General features: G+C 29.6%; 1 long non-coding RNA gene across 1 annotated transcript; it reads right to left on the reverse strand.

Moving 5' to 3' along the window:
* Positions 1–856: 856 nt before the first annotated feature.
* On the reverse strand, positions 857–5,904 carry LOC109804676 (uncharacterized). Its single transcript, XR_014431637.1, has 2 exons — positions 4,989–5,904; positions 857–1,234 (listed from the first exon to the last, which is right to left on the reverse strand). It is a non-coding gene; the product is annotated as an uncharacterized LOC109804676 (long non-coding RNA).
* Positions 5,905–17,167: the final 11,263 nt, after the last annotated feature.

A 17,167-nucleotide genomic window follows, 5' to 3' on the forward strand; every position in this document is an offset into this window, starting at 1 on the left:
ATATCAAAGTTTCCCACTACAAATCTAAACCAAATAACTCACCTATTCAGTACAAAAGGCTTAGAAAATAAAATTTTCATGCAACCATCAAACTCTAAAAAAAATCATCAACACTTCAATCTCTCCTTAAGAATACCAAAACTCCAATTCTCAACATACCTCATCTTTGGATTCAATTGCTACAACTATAGCTTTCAAAAATTTCACCAATCATAAATTCTTAATACACTTTAAAATAAATCAATGTCTTACCCAAATCTAAGGCCTCAATAGTTCCCACAATATTAACAACATATTTCGTCTACCACTACTCGCACATATGCTTGCAACACAAGCGATATTACTCAACCACCACTTCTTACGTAAGTATCAAACACTTAAGCAATCATAAGAATGAAGAAGAAAGGTCATAATGGTATTAGCTGACACTATCATGACTATCATTCTTCTAATTAAAAAAAAAAAAAAATAACTTAACAATATCAAACTTTACAATATCAACACAAGGAGAACATCATCATCATCATTATCAAAGCAAAACATCATCAAAGCAAACCATCACCAAAGTATACAACAAACAAAACAATGTCAGAGTACACAACAGAATCTCGATAAGTCACGGCCGATTAGATCGACCTGCTCTGATACCACTAAATGTGACACCCTCTACCCCATTATTAATATACAACAAATGTAACAATAAAATATTTCTTTTCTTCTTTTTGGGTAAATAAAATCTTTCATAGTTGACAAATATTTCAAACATAACAAGGTAGAAGATTCACATTCGTAACTCATAAATCATAACTCCAGTGTAAAAATTATAAAAGAAAAGAAGTTAAGATTTTCAATACAATTTAGTGTAAAACAAGAAATCATATATATACAAATAATAATAAAGGAAATATAAATTAACTCCAGTAAAGGTGGCAGTGCCTCCTGGTTAGGAATTAATTTATACTCCCAAATCATATAATAAAATATAACAAAAATGTACATCTTGGTCTTTTATCAAGAACGGTCAAATTACAATTCTTAACATATATTTTCCTTGAATTATACATGTTATCTACGTTATCTCTTCGTTAGAAATTACCAAAGAAGAGAAACTAAAGTTATAAAAGCAATAACATATTAAACTAAAATAACTATGCCCCGATGTCACATCCTATCAGAGCATGCCCAAATTGAAGCCTTTAAGCCTCATCACCAACATCCTCATGATGATGATCATCTGCAACACAATTTAAAACATATACAAAAACAACAAGGGAGTGAGAACATCTCACTCAGTTTCAGGTGCAGAAATAAAGGTTAAATAGTCCACACACACACAACAAATATAAGTCACATGTAAATAACATACATAAATAATCAAATATCAAATATATATTCATTTATCATGCTATGATTTCATGGACTCAACTCATAAATGCATGCATGTGGCGCCATACGGAAGATTCACAATTCATCGTTGGTGACCCTAAGGTACACCTGGTTACATCACTGGTGACCCTAAGGTACACCTTGTTAGCATGTTACATCGTGGGTGACCCTAAGGTACACCTTGTTAGTCGTGGGTGACCATAAGGTACACCTTGTTAGCATGTTACATCGTGGGTGACCATAAAGTACACCTTGTTAGTCGTGGGTATGCGGCCTCAGCGGCACACCTGGAGTAATATATGCATATGATGCATGTCATACATTTATAATCTCATTAACTCAACATTTAACTTATTACATAATTTCATTTAGTACATCATGTCATTATTTGTCATAGTATCATAATCATAGTTTGTCTCAGTAGTCCATTCTTAGGTCTCATGTCATTTGTCCATATTTCACATGGTCATGTCATAAATACTCCTCATAAGGTCCGCACAGGAATTCACAGAGATCCAGAGAGCATTCTTGTTCATATTAAACCTCATTTATTATTAACATTAATTTCATATTCATTTATTACTTCAACAAAGAAAAAGGTAGAGTAAATAGAAAATCAGACAGAACAACGACACTTTCAACAAAAACAAAGTAGAATAAATAGAAAATCGGACAGAACAACGGCACCTTCAACAAAAAGCAAAGTAGAGTAAATAGAAATTTAGACAGAACAACGACACCTTCAACAAAAAGCAAAGTAGAGTAAATAGAAATTAAACAGAATAACGACAAAGGATTGGGGGCCAATCCGACAAACAACTATCCAACAATTATCCCCACACCCTTGAGCGAGGTTCTCACTCCCCCCCTTACCTGGAGGCGGAGTTGGAACTTGGGCAGGGTCTCCTCCTCTAGATCCCCTTTTTTTCTTTCCCTCTCTCTCTCTTTCTTTCTTTCTCTCTCTCTCTCTTTCTCCTTTCTTTCTCTCTCTAAAATTTTCACTTCTTCTTCTCTGTACCAAATTTTCACCCCCCCTGCCCCTATTTATAGGCCTCCTGGCGCAACCGGAACGGCCGTACTGATTTCGGAACGGCCCGTTCCGGATCCTTCAAACGTGGGCAAATTTCTCAACTGGAACGGCCCGTTCCGAGACTCAGCAGAACGGCCCGTTCTGTTTCTAGAACGGCTCGTTCTCCATACCAGAACGGCCTGTTCCCCATCCAGAACGGCCCGTTCCAGGCCCGTTCTGGAACTTGAAAAAAATAGCATATTCGCTCTTTTGGAACGGCCCGTTCTGCATTTGGAACGGCCCGTTCCGAAACCCAGAAATACCCTTGTCCCTTTATTAAAATTACGAAAATGCCATCAATAATTACGAAAATGCCATTACTAATAAAAATATCCTTTTAAGGAAATTGGGGTGTTACATTGCAATTCAACCTCCTACCCAATATGGCTTATCAAAAGGGTTCAAAGTAGATTCTTTGTCATTTGTTATTGATAGCAGCATTTTATTTTATTTTTTATCACTAAATCACTATTATAGGGAATGATCCTCTCATGTGAAATTTTTACTTGAATTTCTCATGTGAAAACCTCTACCATCAAAATGTGATACCTTCTATTTTTTATTATATAAGTTTTCTCTTATTTTTAATTAAGGACTGAGATATCACTTAACAAACAAAAATGTCACATGAGAAGATGTAGGCCTTTCATTATATTAGCATTTGGGCATTCATTGGTTGAATTCTTGATAACAAGTGAGAGTAAAGATGGTCTTTGCAAGTTTCAACTACCTACGGTGACATCTCAATTCTCATCAATATTCAACTACAACATCTTTAAGATCTGACATCTCAATTCTCATCAATATTCAACTACAACATCTTTAAGATCTCATAGTGATACCATACCTGTATGCTGCTTATAATTTGCAGTCAAGACACATGACCGAAAATTTGATACAAAGCATAAAACCTTGGTTGAATTAAACCATAAAAGCTAATATTGTGATTGAAGAACATAAACCTTATGAATTTCACACCACAATTGGAAGTAGCTATACTTCTAATATAGGATTCAAATGGAGTCTGATTGGGTATAAGTCAAAAGTGCTTTTAAGAATTTTTTTATAAAAACTAAAGAGTATTTTTCAATAGAGAAATTCTCAAAAACACTTTTAAATTTGTATCTATTTAGACACTAAATTTCATATCTTACTTTTAGACTCTAAGAAATAGTTTGCTCAATTTGTTCATTTTTTTTTTTCTGTGGCAAGTGCATTTCTAAGAACCATTCATGTATGGAGAGTTGCATTGCATATAATATGGAAAGGAACATTTGAAAATAAATGAAAATGTGATATCACTGAGGTGTTGGTAGATAATCATGTATGTCCAAATAATAATGGGTTCCTAAAATTACCCTTTCATAGTCTTGAAGCGGCATTTAGTAAAGAAAAAAATAAAGGGAAAGGTAAAAGAAAAAGAGACAAATGAAAGGAACAAAGAAAATCCAAGATGCCACCAAATGGAAAATTTTCATAGTAGTGCCAAGTTAATCACAGGATCTGTTACTCAATGATTTTAATTATTATCATTGTCTCACTTCAAATTTTTCATATTATGCTAATCAAATTTTGAAAGCATATATATATAAGCCTCAAGTGGAGTTAACCAAAGGCTATAAAGTACCGTTCTGTTGGGTCACTACTAGGACAAGGATATTTCTGCTAATACCACTTTACAGGTCACTCATGCTATCTGTGATTAGAATAATGTGTGTGTCTTTGCTTTGGAGATTCTACATCATGATTTCGAGATATAATATAAGGCTGGCAATATAATAAATTATGCATGTATAATTTTGAAATCCTAATTGATACCGCACTAATCTTTGCTAAGTCTTCCACGCATTTTGACTTTTACTATTTTAAACAGTCAAAAAGTCTCTCAAATCTAATTGCTTTTCAAGGAACACCATGCAGTTAAGAAAAAACAAAAACAGTATAGTAAAGTGAATGCAATTCTTGCTTTACTGAGCCAAATATGAATTTACCAACCTATCCAAAAAGAGACACCGTTGAATTGGAATAACCATACGAAACAAAATCCACTAAAACTTACACTGTCGTTTAATTTACAAACATACAGTATCATTCAATTATATAGTTAGATTAATAATTTTTTCGATAATTACTTTAAAAGTTATATTATATTATATATATATATATATATGATAATTACTAATTGGTTTGTTAATTTAAAAATCATTACTCATTGTACATAAAAGTTGAACTCTTTATTTTCTTTCTCTTTTACTATCCAAATCATATCCAGAATCAAGGCATGCCCCTGGGACATGGGAATCAACTTGATGTTCGCATAATCCATTCTCGTCCAAGATAAAATAATATTTGACTAATGAAATTCATGTATCGCAAGTGCGGATTAATTTTTACTTGTGAAATTTGAAATATTATGTAGATGATGTTTATGAAAAAAAAAAGTATTTTCCACAATCAATATTTTACACACTGGTATGATAATACTTCAAGCTATATATGAATCAAACCATATAAAAAAAATGAAAAATTTTACCATTTCACCTTCATCTCTTTGTGATGCAATTCCTAGCCACCAATACACCGGTTGGTGGAGCAGTCATCTCCATCTGGCATCTGCTATGCAAGGAGTAAGACAAGTGGAAGAACCCCATAGTTACTCTCACTTTAAACGTTCCTCTTACATTGTAGCTAACCCTATTACTCTGCACCTGTTTCTTAAGGTTCATACCAATATCACTAGGCAGAAACACCAAACTTGATATAAAGTGCAACGATTCCAACCTGCTTTCCCTTCTCCTCTGAGTGAAGGGTTGAATTGATTGTGTTGATATGATCCTGTCTGAGAAGAAAAGGTCAACATCCAAAGACTCAAACCTCACATCAATTCTCCTGTTGGGGTTGGTGATGTTTGCAAGGAGGATGAAGTCCCCATTGAAGTATTGTGGTGAGTCAAAGTAGACTGCATTGAGGTTTGCATTGGGAATGTCAAACGTGGGGTTTCTAGGCTTGAGGCCTAGGAAGATGATCAAAGTTGCTACTCCAAAGAAGATGAGAACAAGGCTGAATACGAGGCACAGTACTGCAGCAAACCATGTGATTGGATTGGTCCTTTGAAATTGAGGTTGCCTTAGTCTTGGTGTTGTTGTTGGTGGTGGCGGCCTAATTGAGTTTGGTGTAACATAATTTGGTGCATTTGATTCTTGAGAATGTTGTTTTATGGTTTGTTTTTTTGAATCTTTTGATATGACAGTTTGGTTTGGAGAGACTTGTTTGGATATCCTTGTGGCTAGGGGTGGAGGTGGAGGTGGAGGTGGGAGGGCAAGCATGTTTGAGATTTGAGAATGAGTATTTGCTAGTAGAAAAGGTTATACTCTACTCAAACAAAAACAATGAGTGAGAGATGGATGTGGATATTAAGATAATGATAATGATATATGATGGTGGTGGTGTTTATTTTTTTATTCTAGATGGCGTGATGGGTTAAGGAAAGTGAAGAAGGGATAAAGAAGCTTTTGATTTAGTAGTGGGGACAATGTGTTTTTTCTAGGTATTGACTAAAGGTGGGAATATGAGGAGGTAAAGTGGAGCTGCATTGAGATATGGATTTTCAATGTTGGTGGTATATTGGTACGTACGTGGTAATGTTTGAGAAAGTTCTAAAGAATGAGTTGAACAGAGCCCACACATTCTATGTTTACCCTTTAAGGATGTAAGAACGAAATGATTGTCAGAATGCTTAGTATGTTTGGATGATTTCATTTCAAGAGAAATAATGATTTACTTTAGTACAAGTTTTATAATTTTTTTAAAAAAATAAGTTAAATAACCACATAATATAGTTCGAGACAATAAGTGTGTGAGAAAGAAAGCATATTATCAATCAAGTGTTGGGATTTATAAAGCATAGCAGTGAGAAGATTTATACCAGGCCAGCTTGATTTTTTTAGAAAATAAATAAATAAAAATCTTATATTTTAGAATATAATTAAATGAATTTTATAAAATAAGAAATAATTTTTGAAAATAGAAATAATAAAGGAGGAGGGTTCAAACGATACCGGTGTAACTTTTACTAAGTATTACACCGCTCAATAACTTTATATTAAATGTGAATTTTGAAAATCCAACCGTTAGATTGAAAGTTCATGTCTCTTAGATCATATATGTCAAATTTTATATTAATCTAAGATAATTTGATACTTCATTCTCATAAAACAAAATTGACGTAATATATACATTTTAAAATATACTAAAATATGAACACTTTGATTACCTTCAAGTTGTTGTTCAATTTTAACAAAATTTGACATATATGATCTAAGAGATATGAACTTTCAATCTAACGGTTGAATTTTCAAAATTCACATTTAATTTAATGTTATTAAGCGGTGTAACATTTAGTAAAAATTACATCAGTGTTGTTTGAACCCTCCTCATAATAAAGAATACTTTTATATTTGGGTTGTTTTTGTTTTAATAAAGGTAATAAGTGTTGTTAAATTATTGGGCTGAAGCTCAAAAGTCTATACTTAGTAAATAGGAAACACAAGTTAACCTAATATCTTCTTATTTTTCTCTTTCTAAAATTGTGCTCTATTGAAAAGAAAAAAAAAACTCGTGGAGAATAGGAGAAGATTTCGAGGCCGAAATACACTACTAGAAAAGTGTCATTTTCCTGCGAATTTTCTTGTAAAAAAATATTTGCATAAATTTTTTGCGAATTTTCTTGCAAAAAAATATTCGCAGAAATCTTTTGCGAATTTATTTGCGAAAAATAATTTACAAATATTTCTTACAAATTTTGCTACAATTTTAATAATCATAAAAAAAAATTTCCATGATAAAAATTTGCAGAAAATATTGTAGGAATTTTATTTTGTTTCTTGCAAATTTTCTTGCAAAAATAATTTCGCAAGTAATGTTTACTAAATGATAGAAAAAATTTTCAGGTAACTTTTCTTGCGAATTTTCCTGCAAATTTTAATCCACAGGAAAAATAAAAAAAAATATTTAAATTTATAAGTTTAATATTTTAAAAACACTTCAAGTCCCACATCGCTTGAAAATAAAACAATTAAAGAGTATATAAGTTAGGGCAACACTTACCTTACAAGTTGATTTGTATGGTTGAGTGTTAGGCTTATAATAATCTACAATCTTAGAATTTAAAAGATTATATATCACATGTTGGAGGCATGAAAACAAATGCTTCGAATGAATTCATTGTGAGCATTTGAAAGTTGAAGAATTATTGATAGAGTTTATAGTAATTTCTTTAATTTTTTTCGTAAAAAATATTCATGCAGAATTTCTTGCGAAAAAATTCGCAAGAAACTTTCTTGCGAATTTTCCTGCAAATTTTTTTTTGCAAGAAACTTTCCTGCGATTTTTTTCGCAAGAAAATTTCCTGCGAATATTAAAATTCGCAAAAATATATTATCCACGAAGGTATTACCTACAGATAAAATTTTGCAAAAAAATTTGTAAGAATAACATTTACTACGAATTTTTCATAAAAATTCACAGGAAAAGTCGCATATAATAAGAAAAATTCTAGTAATGATAGGAAATCACACTAAAATACCTTCTCATTACCGAAAGTTCTTTTAAGGGAGATAAGAATGAGTTATCTGCTTATAGATATGAGATAATTATCGGTTGTAACATCCTAAGATTTTCATAATTAATTAATTAGGATTATTTTATAATGATGAATGTTATTAAATAAAAATAAAAATATTTTGAAACTAATTATTTATAAATTATTATTTAATTATAAGGGGGGAGTAAATATCTATAGCTAATTTATTTTTACAATAGGTTTAAAAGTGAGTTAGGGTTTAAGAATTTTTTATACAAAGAATAGTATATTAAGTTTGATTCTTATAAATTTAAATTGTACTTTTGTGATAAGAAGAGGATAGCGAATCAGAAATAGTCCAAAATAATCTCAGAGATTTACATATGATTTTTGGCATTTATTAAGATAAGAGGAGAATAAGAAATTCTCTCCAATGTGTGAATGCATGATAGTGAGATTATTCTCTGATCTCATTTTGTGTGTTGAGGGAGAAATTCCAATTTGTGATTCGACTTCACAATTGTGTGTTCAATGTCATCCCTATATGAGTTCAAAGATATATATTAATTAATAAGTAGTCATTTTTATAATTTGTACAATTATCCTATTGTTATGTTTACCTATAGGGATGGGCAAAAAAAATTGAACTGAACGGGTGGTGAACTGAACTAAATTGTACTATAAAAAATTGAACTGTTTGTAAAAAAATTGAACTGAACTGTTTAATAAAAATGAACTAAACTGAACTGTTGGAAAGTTAACTGTAATGAATTATAAAACTGAACTGAATTATAAAAATTGCACTATTTTTATAAAAGGATAAAAATTAAATATGTCTAACATGTTATGTCTTAATGGATTAACTTGATAGTCTAATAACCAAAACTTTAGAAAAAAAAGTGATAAAAAAAATTGTATCAATTTTGTCGAAGCTAACAGATCAATTGAGTTATGTTGGACTACTTATTTTTAGGCTTAAAATTCACTGAGTTTGTTTGACTTAATTTTATATTTTTTTCTTTGAAAAATTTAAATAAAATGGAAAATAAAGTAAAGTTGGCAAATGTGTCCTATTTTAATAGATCAATGAGTCAAAATTGTTCAATTCAAAATATCATAATAGTTCAGTGCAGTTCAGTTCAAGTTTTTATAATATAGTTCAGTTTAGTTCAATAACACAAAAAAATAGTTTAGTTCAGTTCGTCTGAATTAATATTTAGTTTAGTTTAGTTCATGAGAACTACTTTTAAGTTTAGTATAGTTTTTATAAGTTCAGTTCAGTTCAGTTTATTTTGCACACCCCTATTTACCTATATATCTTTTAACTCTCTCTTATCTCTTAATTATTGAATACTTAAAAAATATTTTTAATATTATATAATATTAATTTAAAACTATTAAATATTTATTTTTATAAAATTTAATCTTAAAATGTCTCTATATATATATATAAAATTAATTTTATTCATAATGAAAATTAAATTATCATATTTAAAATAAAATTTTAAATTAATTTATTCAAACAAAATATTTAAAAAATAATATAAATTAAAATCAAAATAATTTAAATGTTTAAAAATTTTAAAATTTTAAAATAATTCAAATATTGAGGAATGTCAGCTCCCTGAAACTAAGAAACACATAATTCATCTTTGGAGGGCGCAGGTCGAGGGCGTGTCCCATCATTCTTTATGAACACCTTCAATATCCTAAGTCCCCCTCCCAATGTTTTGTTGCTTTCTAATAGAAAATCCAACTCTAGAGAACCCTAATCCTTCGGTTTCCACAGGGCCAGTGTGAAGCTTATATAATGTCATTCTTCGTTAGGACACGATTTATGGATCTGGCTTTGCAAAACCTTTCTTACCTCTAAAGCCAAAACCTATTAAAAATTTTAAATTATAGAAATTGTACCCTCATTGGTTGTGGACCGACCGACATATTAGTATCCTGGGTCGAAGATTTAGAGCTTATTTTGTCACTGATTGTGGATAGCAAAACCAGGTAGTTGCACTATTTATAGCGTGTTTGAATTCGCGTCAGAAAACTACGTCTTGCTGAATTTGACGCGGAAGTAACATATAAAAGCTTCTGATTTTCACGTTTTGGACGCACGTTAACTTCAATAAACGTGAATCCAAACACGCTATTAATCTCAAGATATGTTGCGTCACAGGTTGATTGTTGAAGTGGGGTATTACTTAACTATGGATATTGGAGATCATGGAATCAATCAGTTAATGTAGAAATTATGATGTTTTATCAGGTTGGTCGTGAAAATCAAAGATAGGTTATGATAGGAAGAGACCGTGAAAGAATACTAGGCTAGATTTAATTAGGTAGCGGTTGAGTTGCAAATTCAGATGAACGTGAGGGATTACAAGAAAACAGTGAAATAGTTACAGAAAATAAGCGTCGACTAATAGCCGACATAAATACTGTCAAAAAAGCCGATGCTATTTTAAGATGTAGCGTCGACTTTTTCGACACTAATTTAATTTAAATTTAAATTTAATTAGTGTCGAAAAAGCCGACACTATATTTAAAGAATAGTGTCGGCTTTTCCGATACTAAACTTAATTTAAATTTAGTATCGAAAAAGCTGACGCTATTTTAAGATGTAACGTCGACTTTTTCGACAATATACGTGCTTTGAGAGAGAGAAAGATAATTTTTTCAATGTTATATACGCAAATGTCTTCTGGTGCACTTGGTTATCAAGTTCACTTAACACCTCAAGGATCACGGATTGAGTCTTGGGAATGTTAAAAATACGAAATGAATAAATGATAAGCTAGAAAAAGAAGATAAAGAAAAAAATAAAATAAATTTTGTGTCGACGTAGTGTTGGCTTAACCGACAATAAAAAATTAAAATAAAAAAATTTGTTATTAACAGCTTAGTCGACACAAAAAAAATTGTGTCGACTTATTTAGCGTCAGCCAAAAATCAACGAATAACCGACAATATTACGTCAGTTTTTATGATTTAGAGTCGGCTTTCTAAATCGTAACATTCTTGTAGTGAGGACTGCATCCATGGAAGGCTTAAGGGCAAGCCCTTTCAACAAAAACTATTTTTAAAAAATTATAAAATTAAAGGCTAAATTATTATGAAAAGAAAGGTAATAGTATAAAGAATAAATAAGCAATATGAGAGATAAAAAAAATTTGGTTGGTCTATTATTTATGGGAGAGAACTATTCTAGAATAATTACACAATAAGATAATAATACATAACGAAAATATAAATGGTAATAATGTAAATAGAATATTGATATCCACTAATTTAGTCACTAATTATTATTCATAACATTTTTCTTGGATATCTAATATTTAGAATGTGTCTCTTTAAAATTTTATTAGGAAAAATCTTATTGGATAAAAATCTAGTAAAGAAAAAAGAGTACATCATTCATAAATATTTATCTTTCCTCCTCATGTATATAATTAATTATCACGAAGTTTAATCTTATGTATCAACTATTCAAAAAAAATTTCTTGGAAGTGACTTTGTAAATAGATATACTAGGTTGTCACATAGGAGAATTTGTTAAATATTTATATCACCATTCTTTTGAAGACATGAGTAGGAAAAAAATTGGTAGAATATATGTTTTGTTCTATTTCCCTTTATGTATCTATCTTTCAACTATGCAATGCATATAACATTATCTTCATATATAATTGTTAATGTCATTTTTTCAAAAGATATAAATCACAGGTTTCCTATACATGTTGAATCATATATTTTAGTCAAACACATTCACGACTTGTTTCATGTAATGCTAAAATTTCCATATGATTAGATGAAATGTCTACTATGGTTTGTTTCACAAATCACCATGAAATGGTTGTACCATCACTTGTAAATAAATACTCTGTTTGTGATTTTTCATTACGAGGATTTGACAAATAGTCTATGTCTACATAACCATTTAGTTTTGGTTTGGGAACATTTGAATATAATAACCCTATATTCATTGTACCTCTAAGATAACAAAGGATTTATTTAACTCTGTTCCAATATTTTTGTGTAGGTGATGTTATATATATTAGGTCGTGTATAATTAGCAAGATACATTAGTGCCATATAGTATTGAGACATGATATTTTAGGATCAAGTATTTCTTCATCCTTTTCTTGGAGTCTAAATGAATCTTTTATTAGCATCTAAAGATCTTACAATTGCACAATGAATGTAATTTCTCCATATAAAACCTTTTAAGTACCTTTGTTATGTAGGCTTCTTAATGCAGTAAGAGTTTCATTTTCTAAATATTCAATTTGCAGTCCCAAGCAAAATTTTGTTCTTCCTAAATCCTTTATTTCAAATTCTTTTTTTAGGCAATCTATTGCTTTTGAAAGCTTTTCAGGAGTTCTAATAATGTTTATGTCATCTACATTGTAACATCCCAAATTTTTTACTAATACAATAGTTAATAATTATTTATTTTTATATTTATGGAGATTATTTTATTACAGTTATTTTAAATTAATTAAAGGGTTTTATAGAACATTTTAGAAGTTTTTAATTATGAGTATGTTAATTAAATAATAAATATTTATAATAAAAAAATTATTTAAAATTATGATGGTGTTTTAAAGGCCCAGAACGGGCCGTTCCCAAAAGTGGAACGGGCCGTTCCAAGTTATTAAAAATGCTTAAAAACTCTACTTGTGAATGGTCCGTTCTAAACAGAGTCGTTATGAGTAAAATTTAACCCCAGAATGGGGCGTTCTAGTTTTAAAATGGGTCGTTCCGGTCTTGAGAACGAGTCGTTCCAGTTGTAAATGTTACACATAACTAATGGCTCCAGAACGAGCCGTTCTGGATCCGGGACGGGCCGTTCTGGCCACTCCAGACTTCTATAAATAGGAGGGAGAAGCTGTGAAAAAATTATAACAAAGTGAGGTGAAAAACTTAGAGAGAGAAAGAAAGATGAAAAGAGAGAAAAAGTGAGTAGGAAGAGGATCTTGAAGTTTTTTGCAAATAAGTCGATATTCTAAGGTAAGGGGGAGGAGAACTTTATCTCTTTAAAATTTTATATGATATTATGTTTATTTATCTATTTTATTTTTTTTATTTGTTATTACTTTGTGAGGTATTCCTAACCTCATTTATTTGCTTAACTTATAATATTTATTTTTATCCATAATAATTAATAAGGTGTTCATATTTTGTGTATTTAATTATTTTATAATGATTATCATTTTCACTTATATGATTGGGACTCTTAATATTTTTTTTTTACGTAAATATTATTCAAATTTATTTAATGTAAATATATTTTATAATCAACTATAATATAGTTTTGATATCTTGGATTTGTCTTGTTGTTATTTCTTCATGTATTTATGAAGATAAATATTATTCTATGGCCATAGAAGATAAAGTTTGAATCATTTGTAGCTGGAGGTTTGACCTTGGAGATTTAAATGAGTAAGGAATGAAGGTGAAATATCATTTTGTTGGTTAAGGTAAAATATCCTTTTGTTGGTTGATATTATGATGATGTCCATTTATCCTGACTAGTCACTACAATTATAATTTAAACTTTATTGTAACATGAAAATTTATTATAATATATATATATATATATATTTAATATTGATTATAAATAATTCTATACATTCTTTTGAATTATTGTATTCGTTGGATATTGTTCTCACTCCTCACTTTTCTTTGGTTTTAAAATTAAATATATTACAAAATAGATGGATCGATTCCAGGACATTTTACAGTTGTTATTACTGTTGTCTTCCTTGGATGGAATTGGGATGTGGATGTTGTTTCCAACTCTGTTATGTTTTGAAGACATATGATTACATTCATATATTTTTCTTTCTACCAACCATACTAGTCAAATTGTAAATTTATTTATATTATTAATGTAATTATTGTAATAGAGGTGGAAGAAATAAAACGTGTAAAATAGTACCTATTTGTAAATATTTTTAGAATGATAGATATGTCATGTAATAAGTTCACAAAAAAAATTTTGTCTTTATAAAAAATATTATTAATGATATAATTGTGATAATATCATATAAAAAAATATTTATTATTATATAAATTGGACTTTACATACATAAACTACAATTATGACAATCAGAATAGAAATGAATAACATAAAAATATATATTTATCTCGGTTATATTTTAAAGTCACTAAAAATATTGTTGTATCCGAAATGATCTGAGAATCATATAACAAAATAATAAATAAAAAAAGGTCAGTAACCAATGCATGGCAATATATTAAAAGTGACAATGCACACTGCTCTCCCTGTTGACTTTTCATCTACATTTTGAACTGGCATCGCGCATAATAATTGTATTTATTTTTAGTTATTTAAACTCTTAAATTTCTCATACCCCTTCATGAATAAGCTATTATATTGTTAAAAAATAATAATAATACACAACTCAAATAGGATATGATTCTAACAATCCCATATTCCGCAGAAGCTTAACTTGCCAACTATCAATAAGTCTTACATTTTAATATACAGGTTTAAATATATTTTTAAATTTATGAAAAATTTATTTCTATCTCTCAAATTTAAAATTATTTTTAATCCCTGTAATTTTAAAAAATATTATTTTAATCTCTTAACTCATCAATAATATTTCTAAAAATGACAATTGAGATAATTATATAATATTAACTAAATTTAATGTAATGTTACTACTAGGAGACACATCGATGTTATCCAGACACATTGATGTTGCCCATGAATGCTAAGAGCACAAGCTGGTAAAAACTCATAATAAGATGTATAATGCATTATTTATCCACGCATTTTCACGCAAGTCCCTAGAATATAATAGGATCTTCCTAATATTAGAATGTGAATATAGGATTGACAAGTTCTAATCCAAAAAAGAGAGAAAAGAGAAGAGTGTAGTGCTCAATGCATTTTATTCATACTGCTTCTCCATATTTATAGAAGAAAATACTGACCATTGTGACTATTATTAATCATAATTATTAAAACCAATTAATTTTAAAAGTTTGATAATTAAAATTAATTAAAACTACATTAGCAAGTTATTATATATCTTATTTAAACCAATATTAATTAGGTTTTAAAATTAATAATTAATAAAATAAATATTTTAAATTAAAATTAAAATTAAAATTATTTTTGTAAATAAATTAATCTTTTGAAAGCATCTTTGAAAATACTTACACGGTCGTTTTGTCAAGTGAGTCACCAATTTATGTAGGCTCATGTTGATTTAAAAATATTATAAAAAATATATATCAGAGAGTCGTGCGTCTGCATGTATTGTGTCTCTTTGTGAAATAGAGAGAAGAAGAAAATTTCTGAAAGAAGGAGTGGAACAACCAACATTGCAGAAGAAGTTTGTTTGATACTAATTTCTGTGTATTTTGGTTTTCTCTATTGTTTGGTTAGATACTCATTTGAGAGTTTTCTTATATTGTTATCCACTACATTGATGAGGAGTTATTTCTAGTGATCCCTAGTGATTCTAGAAGGACTTGTAGTGTACCCATTGATTATTATTAGTGGAGTTTTTACTAGACTAGGTCTCGTAGGTTTTTTACTTCACATTGAGGGTTTTTCCACGTTGAAAATTTGGTGCCTGTTGATTTTTTTTTTTTTTGAAATTATCTTTTGCTTCCACAACCTATTATTATTTATACGGGAAAAAAGAAGATTCAATTTTGCTTCCACTATTAATTGTTATTATTTTGTTATCTTTCCTAACACGCTCAGAGCGAGTAATATGGGTGCACTGAGTGAGGGATCAAACCTAAAAGTCCATTAGAAATATTATATAAATAAGGTCTCTAATAAGTCTTTGTATTCCATTTCCTAGATAATAATGCTTCTTAGCATAATTTTAGAAAGATTAGAGAGTTCTTATGAGATCAATATTGTAATCTTGTAATCATGGATTGCTCAAGGGTTCCTTTATATAAATAAGGTCTCTCTTGTTGGAGATAGAGGTAACTACTTGAACTATGTGATTTTTTCCTTGTTTTTCATTCAATAAAGTATCTATTCAATTAATTATTTTATTATTATACTAATATTTTTTGTAGCCTAATCAACCTCTTCTTAATCTTATAAGTTTTAACTGAGGTTGGAAAACCCTTTTTTAAAATTACAACGTAGATAAAACATTGATGACATTTATTATCAAGGAATTGAAATAAACCTATCAGTTAACTTTTGGTCCTTGACCTTAATGTAGGATTGTTTAACAAAAATTACCAAAAAATTAGGATTTTTCTTAAACAACCTAGAATTTCCCACCTAAGAAATTATGATTTAAATACATTTGTGAACTGTTAAATTAACTATATAATTACAATGTTGAATGGAAAATAATTTCAACTTCTTATTAAATTACCTATTTAGTAAAAAAATATATTAAACAATTTTAAACTCAAGTCCCAGTGAATTCGATATTCGGACTTTTGCCATCTTTACTACTACGTCAATTGGTATATTTTTCAAATGTGTATCAAGACACATAGGATGATTTCCACTATAACAAGCTTATGAGGTCTATTTTCATAGGCATGAGTCCACCAACTCTTACTTCTTCGAAAGCGTAAGACATATTTTAATACATAAGCACTTATGCTTTACTAGTTTCAAGTAATGTGGGACTCACTAGTGCAAAAATTCATTTATTGACAGGTTTTTTCTATTAGGTGACATCCACATGACATAGAAAGTGGCACAGTGGCATACTAGTAATTATGTCAAAACTTTCTATGATGGGTGTTAACTTATCCAACATAGAAAAAAATATTCTATGACATGTGAATTAACACTCATCATAGAAAGTTGTATTATTAGACCCCACAGCACAAATTCAATTCGCACTCTTGTCTTCTTCCTCTTCGTCCTATTATTCTAACGACCTTTTCCTACTAGCAACTACCCCCATTCTAACTTCCTTTAACATCCATTGACTGCCAGCGACACTCCTAAGTTTAGGAGACCTTAATTAAATTTCGTTCAAGCTTCTTCTTCTTTGAAACCTCACACTTCCATATTTGTTCTCATTTTCCCTCCTCTCTTTTTTCTGCATTTGATGTTGGGTTTTCATTGTTTTGGTGTTGTTGATCAATGATTTGGGGGATTG

This window comes from Cajanus cajan, chromosome 2, assembly GCF_000230855.2.
Source record: "Cajanus cajan strain Asha chromosome 2, NIPB_CcT2T_4, whole genome shotgun sequence".
NCBI classification, from domain to species: Eukaryota; Viridiplantae; Streptophyta; class Magnoliopsida; order Fabales; family Fabaceae; genus Cajanus; species Cajanus cajan.